We start from the raw sequence: 12,500 nt of genomic DNA, 5'->3' as shown, positions 1-12,500 counted from the left end.
ATCAACGTCGGTAGCATATCTTTTTTTAAGTTTAGACGAGCCAGCATCATAGTATATCATAAACATGTTTGTCAGTCTCAAAGTTGCAAATTTCACTGATAACACTGGCTAGCCTTTATCATTGTGAGTATTTTGAACCCCATATAAAAGTACCGCAAGTTTTTAGTAACGTCTGTAGCGATTTTTAGAAAAATCAACGCTGACAAACATTTTTATACCTACTGAATATTCTGACTCAGCTGTGATAACTGAGGAGTAAATTTTCTCAACTGTTTATCATCCTCTCATGAAGTGAAATACTTTGTCGAGATGAGGCCTCTTCATATGTTCCTTTCATTATAAAAGCCTACTCTTTTCACTTCCAACTTTATCATCAATTGCTCACTTAGAAGACTACCGAAGTACTCCCGCCGTCTGCTGTCAATCCGGAGGGGTCAGTGATAATTTTACAATTTTCATTCTTAATCGAGTTGATGAATACCCTATCTTCAATGTAAGACTGGTTTCTCTGTGGATACGTTTTTGTCATCATGTTCACTGTTGAGATAATAAAGCTATTTATCATCTTTGATTCTTCTTTTGATTATATCCGCAGCATTCTTTCATATTTTCTTAAAACATTTAGGTGTCTACGCATATTACATTCCTTCTATGTCTTACTTTTATATACGTTTACAATGATTTCTCCGTTATGGTCCATATCACCACATTACACCAGGTGTTATTATGATTAATACGTCTACAATCATATATGTTATAATTTCTTCAGTAGTTTTAGTTAAATAAAATTATCAATGAATGCCATTCATCTTTGATGAATGTTGTTTGATATATAGGTTTTTCTCTTTCTAACTTCTTTTAAATCTTCATCTCATTTTTTTTTTATCTCAAAGGAGACGGTAGTCCGAATTCAAAGACTTAGGTTGTAAGACTTTCACATTATGAAAAATATATTTTGTCATTGTTAATGAATTTATATACATACATACATACATACATACATACATACATACATACATACATACATACATACATACATACATACATACATACATTACATTTATATATATATATGTATGTATATATATGTATATATATGTATATATATATGTATATATATATATATACATATATATATATAGATATATATATATATATACATATATATGTTATAAGAGTATTTGGACATGAGTTTTTCTCTAATGCATATATCATTAAAAGTGATGGCTAGTTCTGCATTAATTATTTTCTTAAAGATATTTTCCGTATACCCTATTATAGATTTGTGTTCCTTAGAAAGGAAATTTATGACTTGGCTGTTATTAGCTAGATCGCGATTTCGGGTTCAAGACCCTTCTTCAGTAGTTATAGGGATGTTCTATCTTGTTAGGATAAGATTTAATCCGATGAGTCTTATTAAAGTTATGAGTTTTATGTTATAGTTTCTTACTTGTTAATCACTTTGGGGGAGGTCACCCGGTATTTCTGGCAGTGACGGAGTGTCACGAGCACTAGGAAAGCCTCCAGGTTCATGTTGTGGCGGAAGGTGGCATACTTGTGATTATGGCGTTTTGTCTCGTATTTGCACAAGTGGTGTCTAGTCTCATATTGGCGTTTATGGTGTTATGTCTTATGTTTGGATTTGCAACGGTTTGTCTCATGCTTGGGAGGGCTCTAAGGTCGTCTGCTTGTATATTTAGATTTGGGCTTAACTCTATAATATACAATGCTTCTAAAATTATATCGTCAGTACATAAATCTAAAATCTCAGTGTTTTCCTCTAAGGTTCTATCTTGATAGTGTTATGCCATGGGCTTTATTAAGTCATTTGGGGGGCTCCAGATGTCAGGAGGTATGAGAGGTAACGGGATAACCTCATTGTCATCATGCCAATATAGGTGGAGGGGAGAGCTTCACAGTTCCCTCGTGTACATGTAAACCTATAGATGACATGGGGTTTCTGAAGTTCCTTTCTCTCTTGTTGGGGTCTGTTTCTAATAAGGAGATGGCTAGTTCTCTTACATTTATAATAAATCACAAGGTTGAGTATTTTCTCTGGATTGACTGGTTTAATGTTTCTTTTTATAATTTGTTTCATTATACGTTCATCTTTATAAGCTGACGAAAAAAATGGATTTATAATAGATGCTAATTTTCTCTTTATTCTGATTATTATTGTTATTTTTATGCCAGCCGTCCATTATTCTTTTTATTTGGTGGATTATCTCCTTTTCACTGAAACCGTTATTAAGCAGAACTTAAGTATAACGTTTTATTTCATTATGTACTTGTTTCCGTGTGCTACAGTGAGTTAGTACTCTTCGGATATAGGCACTGATGGTGGAGTCCTTATATCTTTGAGGGCACTCACTAGAACCAATAAGGCAGTGTCCAGGTTTTGTGTACAGAAAATCGCAATCCCAGAGAACACACTTCGTCTGTTATTACAAGCATGCACCAAAGAAGTTCCCTTCTACGGGCCCGACGGCAACATGTACGTGCAATGCGACGGCGTTGCTATGAGGTCACCTTTGGGAGCGCTCTTCGCTAACTTTTATATGGGACATGTTGAAGAAGAGTTATTCTGGCAGCAGCACCTTCCAAAGCCAGAAATCTACGCAAGATACGTGGATGATATTTTCATCAGTGCCAACACAGAAGAAGAAGTCGTGAACTTAATTTCCAAGTTCAAACAAATTCCTGCCTCAACTTCACCCACGAAATAGAAGAACACAGCAAGCTTCTTTTCCTCGACATTTTGGTCCGTCGTGAAGCCGCTTCACCCTAGATAAAAATGAGTGATTTTAGTCTTTTTTAGGCCAAAGAGCGTAAAAAGTCAAATAACTTGTGAAAGTATGAAAAAGTTATATTTACAGGTCTAATATATATGTATATATATATATATATATATATATATATATGTATATATATACATATATATAATATATATATGTATATAATGCATAATATATATATATAATACATATATATATATATATATATAATATATATATATATATGTGTGTGTGTGTATATACATATGTATATACATATGATCATTCCTCTAACATTGCCTAAAGCGCTGTGTCGCTAGGAAACAACAACTGGCTTACTTCCCACTTTTTTTCACTTTCTTTAACTATCTCCACTAAACTGCCCATTACCCTTGCTTTTGCCCCCTGTGCCACCCCATCCATGTACAAGTAACAGCCAAGGCGATATGAAACATCCCTGTCGTAGTCCCACCTTTACCCCAAACTACTTGCTCTCTTCATTTCCAGTTCTGACACAGTCTCTACTGCTCTCGTAAAAACTCTTGATTGCCCTTAACAGCTTTCTCCCAATCCCATATGTCTGCAAAACCTCCCACAGTGGTTTTCTGTCTCCGTCTTAAAACTTTTATAAATCCATAAAGGCCCAAGAAGGATCATTACCTTTCCTTAAAACTTTTTCATAAATCTGCCTTAACATAAAAAATCTGATCCGCGAAACCCCTACTTGTCCTAAAACCTTATTGTTCCTCACCTCTCTCAATTAAAACGTGTCCATATGCCTTCCCAACTGCACTTAACAACTCGATCCCTCTGAAACTAGTACACTCACATTTGTCCCCTTTTTCTTCTAAAGCGAGTACTACTCCAGTACTCCGGCGGTCGATACGTTTGACTTTGTGTTTTTCTGACACCGTGTAGTGTTATCTAGATGTTATCTTATCATCAATCCAACCTATGCATTTCTAGTACGACAAGGCGCGTTTAAATGAAAATAACATTGAAGTAAAAACGTATAGGCAAAACGCGCTAATGTATGCGGGTCTTACCGATTTGAAAGGTAAAAACGAATAGAACGCAGCCATTTTTAACATTTGCAACCCGTACCAGCACCGAGCTAGAACTGCGTTGGTGTGAGCGGGCTTTAAGGAAGGAACAACAGGTTCTTTCTAGAGGCCCTCAAAGTCGTGTTCAGCTACACAATCCGACCAATATCTTGATAGTCACAGCATTCCAGGGCTTGACGATGGTCGAGATGGCATAAAGGATTGTACAGCCACGGCAACCACGAGGTATGGAGCCTACATTGTCGCCCACATGGGTAGATCTGAAGTTTCTTTGACGGTGCGACCCTGCTTGACTCGACTTAACCTAATCCAGTGTAATTATGTAATTACGCACCACGGGTCACTACCCGCGCCATATATATATATATATATATATATATATATATATATTTATATATATATGTATATATATGTATATATATGTATATATATATATATATATATATATATATATATATATTCATGTATGTATGTGTGTGTGTGTGTGTATTGGTTCCTGGCTGCATGCACAGTCAATTCACTTTTACCTTACAATAAAGAAGACGACCTCATTGTCGCCCACATGGCTAGACCTAACGCTCCTTTGACAGTGCGACCCTGCTTGACCCGACCTAACCTAATCCAGTGCAATTATATAATACCGTACCATGGGTCACTATCCCAGCCGTATATATATATGTATATATATACATATATATATATATATACACACACATATATATATATATATATTCATATACATATATACATATATATACATATATATATATATATATATATATATATATATATATATATATATAAACATCTGAATAGAATCGCCAATGACGGCGATATTAATCACATAATTCCGACAGTTGTCGCCGGACTCTAACCGAGACTTGCACGGAGGCAAAGCCGTCGCTCTACCAACTAAGCTACTTAGACTAGGAAGATTCTCTAGCCTCGGGGTTAATCTAACTCACGCAGGATTACAGTCGACTGCTAACTGCCGTCCTAATCTCGGTTTTACAGAAAACCAAACCCACCTGCAGCTAGTGGTTAAGCTGGTACGTATCATCCTTGATAGACTTTCCTCTTTGTAATACCTGAATAGAATCGCCACAGAGATAGTCACTCGCCTGTGTATCATCAGAATGTATTTGGTAAAACAATGAAACCTGTTTTTGTTTAAGAGAACTCTCGTATGAGGATTATTACTTAGTGGTAATACTGGTATTGTTAATATGATCAATATTAACAATTATTACCTCCTCTGCACTTTCTGTATTATGCCAATTTTTCATAACTCTATTCAGGATTTCTGTATATGAAGCTTCGAAGAATGTCGACTGTTGCAAGGTATCCTGGTCCATATAGAGGATATAAAAAAAAAAAAAAAAAAAAACGGGCATTGTGAGAACAGTGGCTAATGTCTTCTCACCCCAAACTCTTGTGCACTCACTTGCCGCCTTTGTTTTGTGTGCTTAGTGCGTAGAGTCCATCATCCAAGTTGAGTTTGATATTTTGCGCGCGCACACACACACACACACACACACACACACACACACACACACACACACACACACACACACACACACACACACACACACACACACACACACACACACACACACACACACACACACACACACACACACACACACACACACACACACACCCCTCGTCTACCTACAAATATGTAAACATGGCACTAATTGAATGAACTAACCACCATAGCTGTTACCGGTATGCAGAAAACCCCAAAAACAACACCAGGCAAGAGCATCGAGAAGGACGCAAGACTACTGTTGCCACTCCGTCGACAGGTTAGTACAATTTTCCTCTGTGAGAGGCAGTTGCCAAAGAGTGTTCTCTGGATTTTTGAGGGAAACCCTCTTGTGAATGGTACACTTTGTGTATAACGATTTCTATAATATCTTGAAAAGGAACAGTTGTGAATAGACTGATGACTTCCATCGACGTAGGGAATAAGAAGTGGGTTGAGTGATTTTTTCATCTGGTAGGTAGGAGAGTAGATCTGTTGAAATACCCTTCATGGTGAGACATCATATTAATATGAAGAAATTATGATGTTATAACAAATGACAAATAACTGGTATCCAAGAATTACAATCCAATAATCCAGGAGAAAAAACAAGCTATGACAAACGGAGTAAAATAAATTTATACTCTGGGTACTTCACTCTCTCAAAATATTTTGCCGTCGTCTTCTCCAGACTGCTCTATTTCCTCTCCACCTTACTTCTTATTTTTTATTTATTTATCTATTTTTTTTATTTTATCTTATTTCATTTTATTTCATTTTATTTTATTTTATTTCATGTTATTTTATTTTATTTCATTTTATTTGATTTTATTTTATTTATTTATCTATTTATTTATTTATTTTTTCAAACACCGCGAAAGTCTCATCTCTACATCGTCGTTCTATTCCTCCTTTTATTACTTCCTTCCTATTTTCTCCTTTTTGTTCTTTTCTTTCTACCTTCTATCACTCCTCCTCTCCTCCTCCTCTTCCTCCCCATCCTTTTTTTCCTCCTCCTTCTCCTATTTCTCCCCACCTTCCTTCACTTTCTTCCTCTCCTCCTCTTGTTCCTCCTCCTACTTCTACTTCCGTCATTTTCCACGGTTTGAACACATGTTCTTTCTCATCCTAATCTATCGTCCCTTTCCCCATGTCACCCATCTGCTCCTTTACCTCTTCTTAGTTCTTCTTTCTGTCCTATTCCTCTTTCTGTTATATTTTTCTTCCCCTTTTCCAATTTTCACCTTCTCCTACTCTTTACCTGTCTACTCCTAGTCATCCCTCTCGTCCTCCTCGTTCTCCTTGTACTCGTCATCAAATTCAACCTCTTCCTTCTCCTACTCTTCTTCCTCGGCAGATACTGATAACTCAATACTTTCCCTCCATTTTCTATTTATTCATTTTTCCTTATTCTTTCCTTCCCTCCTCCTCCACTGTTTTATCAACTCGTTAATCTTTTCTTTTAGGTTCTTTCTTTATTCATTCTTCCTGGTCCCACTGTTGTTCATATATTTGTGTCTTCAAATCCTGTTCATTGATTTTACCTTACATTTCTTCTTCTTCTTTTTCTTCTTCTTCTTCTTCTCTCTCTCTCTCTCTCTCTCTCTCTCTCTCTCTCTCTCTCTCTCTCTCTCTCTCTCTCTCTGTTTCTCCTCTTCTTTTCAAATTTTCTTCTCTCCTTCTTTCTTTCTTTCTTTCTTTCTTTCTTTCTTTCTTTCTTTCTTTCTTTCTTTCTTTCTTTCTTTCTTTCTTTCTTTCTTTCTTTTCTTTTCTTTCTTTCTTTCTTTTCTTCTTTCTTTCTTTCTTTCTTTCTTTCTTTCTTTCTTTTCTTCTTCTTTCTTTCTTTCTTTCTTTATTTATTTATTTATTTATTTATTTATTTTCTTCTTTCTTTCTTTCCTCCTTTCCTTTTTTCTCTTTTTTTTCTATTTTATTTCCTTGTTCATATTTACTGTTCCTTTTTTCTTTCATTTGTATTCTATTATTTTATTTATTATCGTTGCTAGTAATGTTTCTGATTCGAGTCAATTTTTTTCTTCTTCTTCTTCCTCCCCCTCGCCCTTCTTTTCCACCTCCTTAATACTTCAATCGTGGAACGAGAATCTACAAGGATAGAAGTGCTGATAAAATGCAGTCAATCAGACAGTTCATCAATCCTTCTTTTCTTCTCAATCCTCACCCTACTCTTTCCCCAAACCTTCCTCCTTACCTATTCCATTGTTTTGTTCTCGTAAGGATCATTCACCTATGAAGTTCTTTTTATTTAATTATTTTATTACTTTTCATCCTTGTCCTCTGCAGTTTCCTTTTACTCTTCCAACACCTGTGGAACCTACTTTTTTTTTTCTTTTTAATCCTCTTCCTCTACAGCCCCCCTTTTTTTCTTTCTTTCTTTCTTTCTTTCTTTCTTTCTTTTTTAATCATTTTCCTCTACAGCTCCACCTTTTTTTTAATCTCTTTCCTCTACAACTTTTTTATCCTCTTCCTCTACAGCTCCGCTTTTTTTCTTTCTTTCTTTCTTTCTTTCTTTCTTTCTTTTTGGAATGCTTTTCCTCTGCAACTCCTTTTTTTAATCCTTTTCCTCTGCAGTTCCCCTTTATCTTTCTTTTTCTTTCATTTTTTGAATCCTTTTCCTCTACAGCTCCCCTTTTTTCTTCATTTTTTGGAATCCCTTTCCTCTACAGTTCCCCTTTATCTTATGACTACTCCTTCACCTTGAATCTCCCTTAAGTACCCTTCCTTCTCCTCCTTCTCTCAAGCTCCCCTTTATCCTTTCACCCCTCCTCCTCCTCCTCCTCTACAATTCCCCTCTATCCTGTTCCTTCTTTCTCTTCTATAGTCCATCTCTATTCTATGACTCCTCATCCTTCTCATCTTTCTTTGCATCTTCCTTTTATCCTATTACTCTTACATCTCCTGTATTCCTCCCCTCATCCTATATTCCCTCTCCTCTTCTTTATCTTTCTCCTCCTCCAATAATCTTTCTCCTTTTCCTCCTCCTTCACCTTGTCCTCCTCCTTCTCGCCCTTTTCTTCTACCTCCTCCTCCTCGTCGTCCTCTTCTTCCTCCTCCTCCTCATTCACCTGCTCCTCCTCCTTCTCTCCCACTTCTTCTACCTCCTCCTCCACGTCCTCCTCCTTCACCTTCTCCTCCTCCTTCTCGCCCTCTTCTTCTACCTCCTCCTCCTCCTCTTTCTCCTCCTTATTTACTATTTCTCCTCTTTCATTTGTACTTGATACTTGCTTTCAAGGATCATTCAGAAACTACAAGACAAAGAGAGAGAACACTTTCTCCCTAAAGTTACAAACACAATGTGATGGATTTCAAAAGTATAGGGTAGCCCTCGTCAGTCAAGATTCCGTCCCTCTTCAATAATGAAATTGTCTTGTGTTGGCTAAACCCTCGACAGGGTTTCCACCAACGGGGTCTACGTCAGCTGAGCTTCAGTTTTCGAGTAAGTAAATTTGCTGGTAGCCCAGTGTGTACTGTGCCAAACTCATGAACAGGTGGTTGTGAGTTTGATTGCCGAGACCTGCTGTGTGCTTTTTGTGTTGGCTCCCGACAGTCCTGACCAGTAGGGGAGGGGGTCCGAAAATTGGCCTTATATATATATAAAAAAAAAAAAATGGTGGCTTGCCGCTACCAACAGGACTGCCTAACATGAGTTTCTCACCTCTCATGTCATGGAAGTGGGTTTGAATTTAGATTCACTGGCAATGATAACAATGAAATTTGTATAATGCAAGTCGGTATTGAAAGGTTGAACCCAGTATTATGAGGAGTTTAATGATCATATTCATTCGTGCTAGAGTCCAGGTTGAGTAAAATCACTTGATGGCAGATAAAAATTCACTTATCTGTGCTCCTAATCTCACCCCTATACTTTTCCAATATGTTTTCATGGGTCAACTAATCAAATCTTTTCAGTTCCCAAACATTTATAAAGCCATTTATCTCTGACTACTTTGTTTTTCTACATGTCACTACTCCCAGATTTCAGGGTTTTGCTCAAATAAAAGACTTAATTCATTATAGAATTGACTTACCCATGGCTTACCCTTGTCATGTTTTCTAAATCACATACTTACTAAGGATACACCGGTGTATTTTCTTCCCCTGAGAGACGAGACACTTAACAGTTGAGGGGGACTTGTCTTGATTACTCCCTTCGTCTTTTTGATTTCATACACATTTTTACTTCAAATTCTACCAAGCAATCCTATTCAGATGAGAAAAAAATCCCAAAGGAAGAGAATATATACTCGTAAAAGAGCTTGTCACACTTCTGAACTTGAGGTACGAGAAATTAAAAAGTAGCATAGTTGTACATATAATTACGGCAAGAAAACAACTTTAGTTCAACACTATGAAAACAAACTAAGTTTTCAAGGAAGCCCCTTCGGAGTTTTCGAAAATTAAAGCGGTGGGGAAAAGGTAAATATCTAGGATAATTTCAGAAACTAAGAATTAATGCGACCAAGAAGAAGACTCCAAAGTTACTAAGTGAAAGATGTATAAGGATTATTCACCACGTACGTCTTTTACATCAACCAAGTTGAATAAGAACATTTGGTGCTTGCCCGAACATTATTTCTACATGTATTAGAAATTTCATAAGAACCTTTTTCTCTTCAATGACGCATTCCACTCATCGTATTCCGCTGAATACCGGACAATTATAACATGCCAAAGAAGTTATTAATCAATACGATCAAGAGCAACCAATTTGCTACGATATTACTTGACGAGTTAAACACCATATGAGGACGGAGCCTTTATTTGTACGACGTTTCGCTTATTACAAATAAAGGCTACGTCCTCATATGGTGTTTAACTCGTCAATCTTGTCGGCAACTGCCACTTTCTTGACGATATTACTTCTTAACATTTTAAGTGTAAGACAACTTTCCTTGTCCCATTAACATCGTAAGTGACATGAAGAATAAATGTATAAATCATGAAAAGGAGTGACAAAGTTAAATTTTTGCTACTAAACTATAACCCAGCAAACTATTCATGATGTGGTTTAACGTCACAAACTCCCCCCTATCGGGAGGCTAGGACGATGCCCCTCACAGAGGACTTTGAAGCGTGGAATTTAATGAACCATGCCCTTGGTTCAACTTCGCCGGTGGTAGGGTTCGAACCGCCATCCCCTAACCCGCTCAGCCAGCGAGCTTCCCAACAACCTATTTATAAAATAGTAAATCATGATTTAGATTTTGTAGACAGTAGTGATAATTCACAGGTTGATACTCATTTTTGTATCTATTTTCTTTTTTAAAGTTCTTTAAAAAAGTCTTCTGGACGAAGCATTAGTAGCTCAATATTAGCAAAATTTGGACAAAAATAGTCTTCGTGACAAAGTAACTATAGTTTCCTTATTTCTATCTCAATAGAATTTTTTTTTCCAATTTTGTGTTTTACAATTCATCTAAACACCTATAATAAAGCCTTATTTTTATTTTTGTATATAGTATTTGTTTAAGAAGGATATGATTAATGCATAACTTCTCCATATGTTCATTGAAAGGAATCGGACCAACTAGAGACCTTTGGATCTATGATCAAAGTTATGTAGCAGAGGTGTCCAAAGCGTGTGTTTTATCGTAACGGAAATCATTGGAAAAATTCATAGATAAATTTCACATTGGTTCAATAATCTTGCCAAAATATGTACATTAACAAAAAATAATTAATAAATATGAGAAGGGAGTTTATTATTCAATAACACTTTTAGGTCATAACCTGTATATGCAGTAACGGTAGCGAAGAAGTTCTCGTATCAACTTAAAAGGAACATGCGAACAATATGCACAACTTAATCCGAAATAACAATTTGGCAAAACCTTTTTGGCCACTTCCAGGCAATGCTCTGAAAGCTACACCCTTTGTTCTTTTTTAATCCGAGCCTTTTATTTCGTTTCTTAGCTACGGGTTTCCTCTCACTACCATTTTTCTATAATGGATGAAAATAAAATTAAAAAGGGATTGGAAAAAATATGTATAAACATCTTGTATAGAAGAAAGCTTTTCAGGTGTAAAATCTACGTACGGAGTCCGTCGAGAGTATGTTCTTGGGTCAATCTTGGTCAAAGTGTGTATAATTGACATAGATCAAGTATTTGAATATACCAAATTGAGATATACTCATTAAATGAAATTGTGTAGAATGACAAATGATTGCATGAGTAAAATGGATATTCAATTTTTTTTTTTTTTTTTTTTGACAAGTCAAGGCAAATATTTCAGAATCGACTAACGAGCTTAATTCCCAGAAGGGTATTTATGTGGAACAATAGAAAATAAACCTACTGATTGAATTGGGGAATAAAAAAATATTACCGAAGCCACTATTAGCTTAATTACATTATCTTAACTTTTTATCTTTAGTTTAGCTGAAATAAATGGAATTTCAAGAATAGCAGGGCAAATTTTTGACTTCGAAAGATGCTATAAAAAACGATATAGATAATTAGCCTGTTTTCATCCAAAATATATTTCCTTGAATTTCTCTTGATTCCCGTCATCGACAGAGGCAGAAATAAAATTACAATATATTGCTAACGTCATATGAAATGTTAGAATAAATAAAGGAAATAATATAGACCATCTTGAAAACAGACTTCGATACTTCAAATGGATTTACATGAGAGTAGAAAATGTCCTTACAAACAACGCAAACTGGATCATAAGAATTATGTTAACAATCAGGATGTAGGCTTAATTGAAAAGCAAAAGCAATTTGGTTCTTGTCGCAGTTGATCATGCTTTGGACTATATATGTATATATATATATATATATATATATATATATATATATATATATATATATATATACATATATATACATATATATATATATATATATATACATATATATACATATATATATATATATATATATATATATATATATATATATATATATATACTACATCCTCGCATGTTGCTGCCGTGTGTTGGGCTTTGATTACACCTCCTAAGCATGTTGGCCTCAAAAGGTTGTAGATGACTGCCACTCGCGCTGGCAGTCCAAGCACGCAGCCGCAGGTAGGAGTCTCCTGTCGAAAATCTCACAAATATAAGCCAAAAAATTTCATTTAATCTCAGGAAAATAAATACAGGATATTT

This window comes from Oratosquilla oratoria, chromosome 8 (assembly GCF_046742065.1).
Source record: "Oratosquilla oratoria isolate Oo_2021 chromosome 8, ASM4674206v1, whole genome shotgun sequence".
NCBI lineage: Eukaryota > Metazoa > Arthropoda > Malacostraca > Stomatopoda > Squillidae > Oratosquilla > Oratosquilla oratoria.
The sequence above is the reverse complement of the archived record's forward strand: the minus strand, read 5'-3'. Positions refer to the sequence as shown.